The 7,886-nt window shown below is 40.0% G+C and overlaps 4 non-coding genes across 4 annotated transcripts; all 4 read right to left on the reverse strand.

The window, feature by feature from the left end:
- Positions 1–154: 154 nt before the first annotated feature.
- Positions 155–296, reverse strand: LOC120987397. Its single transcript, XR_005776012.1, has one exon. It is a non-coding gene; the product is annotated as a U4 spliceosomal RNA (small nuclear RNA).
- Positions 297–2,481: 2,185 nt separating this feature from the next.
- LOC120987398 lies at positions 2,482–2,623 on the reverse strand. Its single transcript, XR_005776013.1, has one exon. It is a non-coding gene; the product is annotated as a U4 spliceosomal RNA (small nuclear RNA).
- Positions 2,624–4,808: 2,185 nt separating this feature from the next.
- On the reverse strand, positions 4,809–4,950 carry LOC120987399. Its single transcript, XR_005776014.1, has one exon. It is a non-coding gene; the product is annotated as a U4 spliceosomal RNA (small nuclear RNA).
- A 2,185-nt stretch (positions 4,951–7,135) lies between these two features.
- On the reverse strand, positions 7,136–7,277 carry LOC120987400. Its single transcript, XR_005776015.1, has one exon. It is a non-coding gene; the product is annotated as a U4 spliceosomal RNA (small nuclear RNA).
- Positions 7,278–7,886: the final 609 nt, after the last annotated feature.

Here is a 7,886-nt window from a genome sequence, read left to right on the forward strand (position 1 = left end):
ACCACTTGTGAGAGCCCTGAACGGATCTCACAAACAACTAGTTTAAAAGTAGCCTTCAAAAGACAATACACAATAACAGAACTGCTCAATATCAGACACTCCTCTTAAAAACACTCACTTGGTATAATCCATCTATTTTAACCACACATCTCAGTCTCCTCAGAGACTGTCAAAAATTGCCATTGCTGACTATATTTCAAGTCATCATGGCGGGGTATTGGTAAAAAGTTTTCAAAAAGCAATAATCACGCCTCAGTTAAACCTCATTGGCTATGATACTGCCACTGCGCAAAGCTAACCTCTTCACCATCCCAGCTGCACCCGCACACCGGACACTACTCAGCCAGCTTAGGGCGACACACTGTACGGCATGCAGGACAGGCACTGAGGACGGGAGACGTTATACTAATGACTGCACAGGCCGCTCTAGTCTTCCGTCCATCCCACGTCCTCCTCTGGCCAGCACTAACTCACGTCCATTTTACCGAAGACCAAGCATTCGGCTCTTTTACCGAGGAGATGGAAACCTAACGTGCAACTGCTGACACAACTGGTATGCAAATGAGGAAATGCATCATTGGCGTTTTTCTTCTCACACCTCTCCTTCACCAGGGGGTTCCTGTTTTTCTTACAAGCATTCTTTTGTCAATAAAACTATTCAACATGGGTTGTTTAGCAGTCACATGACCTGTATCTGATTCATGATGGGCTGGTTACTGATGGACTGGTCCATTCTGAGGGAGGTGTGCAGGGGTTACATAACTGACAGTTTCTTTAGAAGTTTCCTTAAAGGGGAAGTCCACATTTTTTAACCCTTTCAGGAAAGTTAAATCTGAGTCAAATTTTTTAACCTTTTTATAAACAAAAAATGCCAAATTTATCAAAAAAATTCACTAATTTCTAAATTTGAATTTCTCTGCTGTAAGACGGATAGTGATACCTCATAAAGTAGTTATTACTTAACATTCCCCATATGTCTGCTTTATGTTTGTAGCATTTTGTGAATGGCATTTTATTTTTTTAGGACGGTAGAAGGCTTAGAATTTAAAAAGTAAATTTTCAGAATTTGGAAAGAAATTTCCAAAATCCTCTTCTTTCAGGACCAATTGAGTTTTGAAGTGACTTTGTGGGGCTTACATAGTAAAAAACACCCATAAATTACCCCATTTTTGAAACTACACCCCTCAAGTTATTCAAAAGTTATTTTATAAACGTGGTTAACCCTTTATATATTTCACAAGCATTAAAGGTAAATGGAGGCAAAATTTCACTTTTTTTGAAGATTTTAAATTTTAAGCAGTTTTTTTTCTGTAAGGCGGCAAGGTTTAAGAGGCAGCGATTTAGTGTCCACCTCCAGGGCAGAATGGTGATTGAACAGAGGCAAACTGAGGCATTCTGACGGATCCCTTTCCATTCCGAATGCATTAGGGCAAAACTGATCCGTTTTGGACTGCTTGTGAGAGCCCATGACGGAACTCACAAACGGAAAGACAAAACGCGAGTGTGAAAGTAGCCTAAAACAACGTATCCCATACGGTGAATGGCGTAATGGGAAAAAAAGACAGATTTGGCGTCTTTTCATCACTTTATCTACCCTCAAAAATTGTATAAAAGTGATCAAAAAGTCATACACACCCCAAAATGGTAATAACAAAAACTACAGGTCGACCCGCAAAAAATAAGCCCTCCCACATCTCTGTAGATATAACTATCAAAAAGTTGTGGGGGTCAGAATATGGCGCTGAAAAGAAACATTTTTGTAGTTATTTTTTTCCCCGTATTTAAACACAATAAAAATTATTCATACATGGTATCGCTGTAATCTTACTGACCTGGAGAATGAACATAACAGGTAAATTTTACCACGTAGGGAATGCCGTGGAATGGCAGAATTGTGTTTTTATTAAATAGTGCCATTGCAAAGTACAAGTTTCACAAAAATCAAGCCTTCAGATGGCTATGGGAACGGAAAAATAAAAACATTATGGTTTTAGGGAAAAAAAATTAAAATAAGTTAAGGCTTTAGGCTACTTTCACACTCGCGTTTGTTGCGGATCCGCACCGATAATATAACTGCATGCATCCGTTCAGAACGGATCAGTTTGTATTATCTTTAAAATTGCCAAAAAGGATCCGTCTTGAACACCATTGAAAGTCAATGGAGGACGGATCCATTTTCTATTGGCTCAGTTTCGTCAGACGGAACGCAAAACACTGCAAGCAGCGTTTTGGTGTCCGCCTCCAAAGCGGAATGGAGCCAAACTGAAGCATTCTGAGCGGATCCTTATCCAATCAGAATGCAACAGGGCAAAACTGATCTGTTTTGGACCACTTGTGAGAGCCCTGAACGGATCTCACAAACAACTAGTTTAAAAGTAGCCTTCAAAAGACAATACACAATAACAGAACTGCTCAATATCAGACACTCCTCTTAAAAACACTCACTTGGTATAATCCATCTATTTTAACCACACATCTCAGTCTCCTCAGAGACTGTCAAAAATTGCCATTGCTGACTATATTTCAAGTCATCATGGCGGGGTATTGGTAAAAAGTTTTCAAAAAGCAATAATCACGCCTCAGTTAAACCTCATTGGCTATGATACTGCCACTGCGCAAAGCTAACCTCTTCACCATCCCAGCTGCACCCGCACACCGGACACTACTCAGCCAGCTTAGGGCGACACACTGTACGGCATGCAGGACAGGCACTGAGGACGGGAGACGTTATACTAATGACTGCACAGGCCGCTCTAGTCTTCCGTCCATCCCACGTCCTCCTCTGGCCAGCACTAACTCACGTCCATTTTACCGAAGACCAAGCATTCGGCTCTTTTACCGAGGAGATGGAAACCTAACGTGCAACTGCTGACACAACTGGTATGCAAATGAGGAAATGCATCATTGGCGTTTTTCTTCTCACACCTCTCCTTCACCAGGGGGTTCCTGTTTTTCTTACAAGCATTCTTTTGTCAATAAAACTATTCAACATGGGTTGTTTAGCAGTCACATGACCTGTATCTGATTCATGATGGGCTGGTTACTGATGGACTGGTCCATTCTGAGGGAGGTGTGCAGGGGTTACATAACTGACAGTTTCTTTAGAAGTTTCCTTAAAGGGGAAGTCCACATTTTTTAACCCTTTCAGGAAAGTTAAATCTGAGTCAAATTTTTTAACCTTTTTATAAACAAAAAATGCCAAATTTATCAAAAAAATTCACTAATTTCTAAATTTGAATTTCTCTGCTGTAAGACGGATAGTGATACCTCATAAAGTAGTTATTACTTAACATTCCCCATATGTCTGCTTTATGTTTGTAGCATTTTGTGAATGGCATTTTATTTTTTTAGGACGGTAGAAGGCTTAGAATTTAAAAAGTAAATTTTCAGAATTTGGAAAGAAATTTCCAAAATCCTCTTCTTTCAGGACCAATTGAGTTTTGAAGTGACTTTGTGGGGCTTACATAGTAAAAAACACCCATAAATTACCCCATTTTTGAAACTACACCCCTCAAGTTATTCAAAAGTTATTTTATAAACGTGGTTAACCCTTTATATATTTCACAAGCATTAAAGGTAAATGGAGGCAAAATTTCACTTTTTTTGAAGATTTTAAATTTTAAGCAGTTTTTTTTCTGTAAGGCGGCAAGGTTTAAGAGGCAGCGATTTAGTGTCCACCTCCAGGGCAGAATGGTGATTGAACAGAGGCAAACTGAGGCATTCTGACGGATCCCTTTCCATTCCGAATGCATTAGGGCAAAACTGATCCGTTTTGGACTGCTTGTGAGAGCCCATGACGGAACTCACAAACGGAAAGACAAAACGCGAGTGTGAAAGTAGCCTAAAACAACGTATCCCATACGGTGAATGGCGTAATGGGAAAAAAAGACAGATTTGGCGTCTTTTCATCACTTTATCTACCCTCAAAAATTGTATAAAAGTGATCAAAAAGTCATACACACCCCAAAATGGTAATAACAAAAACTACAGGTCGACCCGCAAAAAATAAGCCCTCCCACATCTCTGTAGATATAACTATCAAAAAGTTGTGGGGGTCAGAATATGGCGCTGAAAAGAAACATTTTTGTAGTTATTTTTTTCCCCGTATTTAAACACAATAAAAATTATTCATACATGGTATCGCTGTAATCTTACTGACCTGGAGAATGAACATAACAGGTAAATTTTACCACGTAGGGAATGCCGTGGAATGGCAGAATTGTGTTTTTATTAAATAGTGCCATTGCAAAGTACAAGTTTCACAAAAATCAAGCCTTCAGATGGCTATGGGAACGGAAAAATAAAAACATTATGGTTTTAGGGAAAAAAAATTAAAATAAGTTAAGGCTTTAGGCTACTTTCACACTCGCGTTTGTTGCGGATCCGCACCGATAATATAACTGCATGCATCCGTTCAGAACGGATCAGTTTGTATTATCTTTAAAATTGCCAAAAAGGATCCGTCTTGAACACCATTGAAAGTCAATGGAGGACGGATCCATTTTCTATTGGCTCAGTTTCGTCAGACGGAACGCAAAACACTGCAAGCAGCGTTTTGGTGTCCGCCTCCAAAGCGGAATGGAGCCAAACTGAAGCATTCTGAGCGGATCCTTATCCAATCAGAATGCAACAGGGCAAAACTGATCTGTTTTGGACCACTTGTGAGAGCCCTGAACGGATCTCACAAACAACTAGTTTAAAAGTAGCCTTCAAAAGACAATACACAATAACAGAACTGCTCAATATCAGACACTCCTCTTAAAAACACTCACTTGGTATAATCCATCTATTTTAACCACACATCTCAGTCTCCTCAGAGACTGTCAAAAATTGCCATTGCTGACTATATTTCAAGTCATCATGGCGGGGTATTGGTAAAAAGTTTTCAAAAAGCAATAATCACGCCTCAGTTAAACCTCATTGGCTATGATACTGCCACTGCGCAAAGCTAACCTCTTCACCATCCCAGCTGCACCCGCACACCGGACACTACTCAGCCAGCTTAGGGCGACACACTGTACGGCATGCAGGACAGGCACTGAGGACGGGAGACGTTATACTAATGACTGCACAGGCCGCTCTAGTCTTCCGTCCATCCCACGTCCTCCTCTGGCCAGCACTAACTCACGTCCATTTTACCGAAGACCAAGCATTCGGCTCTTTTACCGAGGAGATGGAAACCTAACGTGCAACTGCTGACACAACTGGTATGCAAATGAGGAAATGCATCATTGGCGTTTTTCTTCTCACACCTCTCCTTCACCAGGGGGTTCCTGTTTTTCTTACAAGCATTCTTTTGTCAATAAAACTATTCAACATGGGTTGTTTAGCAGTCACATGACCTGTATCTGATTCATGATGGGCTGGTTACTGATGGACTGGTCCATTCTGAGGGAGGTGTGCAGGGGTTACATAACTGACAGTTTCTTTAGAAGTTTCCTTAAAGGGGAAGTCCACATTTTTTAACCCTTTCAGGAAAGTTAAATCTGAGTCAAATTTTTTAACCTTTTTATAAACAAAAAATGCCAAATTTATCAAAAAAATTCACTAATTTCTAAATTTGAATTTCTCTGCTGTAAGACGGATAGTGATACCTCATAAAGTAGTTATTACTTAACATTCCCCATATGTCTGCTTTATGTTTGTAGCATTTTGTGAATGGCATTTTATTTTTTTAGGACGGTAGAAGGCTTAGAATTTAAAAAGTAAATTTTCAGAATTTGGAAAGAAATTTCCAAAATCCTCTTCTTTCAGGACCAATTGAGTTTTGAAGTGACTTTGTGGGGCTTACATAGTAAAAAACACCCATAAATTACCCCATTTTTGAAACTACACCCCTCAAGTTATTCAAAAGTTATTTTATAAACGTGGTTAACCCTTTATATATTTCACAAGCATTAAAGGTAAATGGAGGCAAAATTTCACTTTTTTTGAAGATTTTAAATTTTAAGCAGTTTTTTTTCTGTAAGGCGGCAAGGTTTAAGAGGCAGCGATTTAGTGTCCACCTCCAGGGCAGAATGGTGATTGAACAGAGGCAAACTGAGGCATTCTGACGGATCCCTTTCCATTCCGAATGCATTAGGGCAAAACTGATCCGTTTTGGACTGCTTGTGAGAGCCCATGACGGAACTCACAAACGGAAAGACAAAACGCGAGTGTGAAAGTAGCCTAAAACAACGTATCCCATACGGTGAATGGCGTAATGGGAAAAAAAGACAGATTTGGCGTCTTTTCATCACTTTATCTACCCTCAAATATTGTATAAAAGTGATCAAAAAGTCATACACACCCCAAAATGGTAATAACAAAAACTACAGGTCGACCCGCAAAAAATAAGCCCTCCCACATCTCTGTAGATATAACTATCAAAAAGTTGTGGGGGTCAGAATATGGCGCTGAAAAGAAACATTTTTGTAGTTATTTTTTTCCCCGTATTTAAACACAATAAAAATTATTCATACATGGTATCGCTGTAATCTTACTGACCTGGAGAATGAACATAACAGGTAAATTTTACCACGTAGGGAATGCCGTGGAATGGCAGAATTGTGTTTTTATTAAATAGTGCCATTGCAAAGTACAAGTTTCACAAAAATCAAGCCTTCAGATGGCTATGGGAACGGAAAAATAAAAACATTATGGTTTTAGGGAAAAAAAATTAAAATAAGTTAAGGCTTTAGGCTACTTTCACACTCGCGTTTGTTGCGGATCCGCACCGATAATATAACTGCATGCATCCGTTCAGAACGGATCAGTTTGTATTATCTTTAAAATTGCCAAAAAGGATCCGTCTTGAACACCATTGAAAGTCAATGGAGGACGGATCCATTTTCTATTGGCTCAGTTTCGTCAGACGGAACGCAAAACACTGCAAGCAGCGTTTTGGTGTCCGCCTCCAAAGCGGAATGGAGCCAAACTGAAGCATTCTGAGCGGATCCTTATCCAATCAGAATGCAACAGGGCAAAACTGATCTGTTTTGGACCACTTGTGAGAGCCCTGAACGGATCTCACAAACAACTAGTTTAAAAGTAGCCTTCAAAAGACAATACACAATAACAGAACTGCTCAATATCAGACACTCCTCTTAAAAACACTCACTTGGTATAATCCATCTATTTTAACCACACATCTCAGTCTCCTCAGAGACTGTCAAAAATTGCCATTGCTGACTATATTTCAAGTCATCATGGCGGGGTATTGGTAAAAAGTTTTCAAAAAGCAATAATCACGCCTCAGTTAAACCTCATTGGCTATGATACTGCCACTGCGCAAAGCTAACCTCTTCACCATCCCAGCTGCACCCGCACACCGGACACTACTCAGCCAGCTTAGGGCGACACACTGTACGGCATGCAGGACAGGCACTGAGGACGGGAGACGTTATACTAATGACTGCACAGGCCGCTCTAGTCTTCCGTCCATCCCACGTCCTCCTCTGGCCAGCACTAACTCACGTCCATTTTACCGAAGACCAAGCATTCGGCTCTTTTACCGAGGAGATGGAAACCTAACGTGCAACTGCTGACACAACTGGTATGCAAATGAGGAAATGCATCATTGGCGTTTTTCTTCTCACACCTCTCCTTCACCAGGGGGTTCCTGTTTTTCTTACAAGCATTCTTTTGTCAATAAAACTATTCAACATGGGTTGTTTAGCAGTCACATGACCTGTATCTGATTCATGATGGGCTGGTTACTGATGGACTGGTCCATTCTGAGGGAGGTGTGCAGGGGTTACATAACTGACAGTTTCTTTAGAAGTTTCCTTAAAGGGGAAGTCCACATTTTTTAACCCTTTCAGGAAAGTTAAATCTGAGTCAAATTTTTTAACCTTTTTATAAACAAAAAATGCCAAATTTATCAAAAAAATTCACTAATTTCTAAA

The sequence above is a fragment of the Bufo bufo genome, chromosome 1, assembly GCF_905171765.1.
Source record: "Bufo bufo chromosome 1, aBufBuf1.1, whole genome shotgun sequence".
Classification (NCBI taxonomy): Eukaryota; Metazoa; Chordata; class Amphibia; order Anura; family Bufonidae; genus Bufo; species Bufo bufo.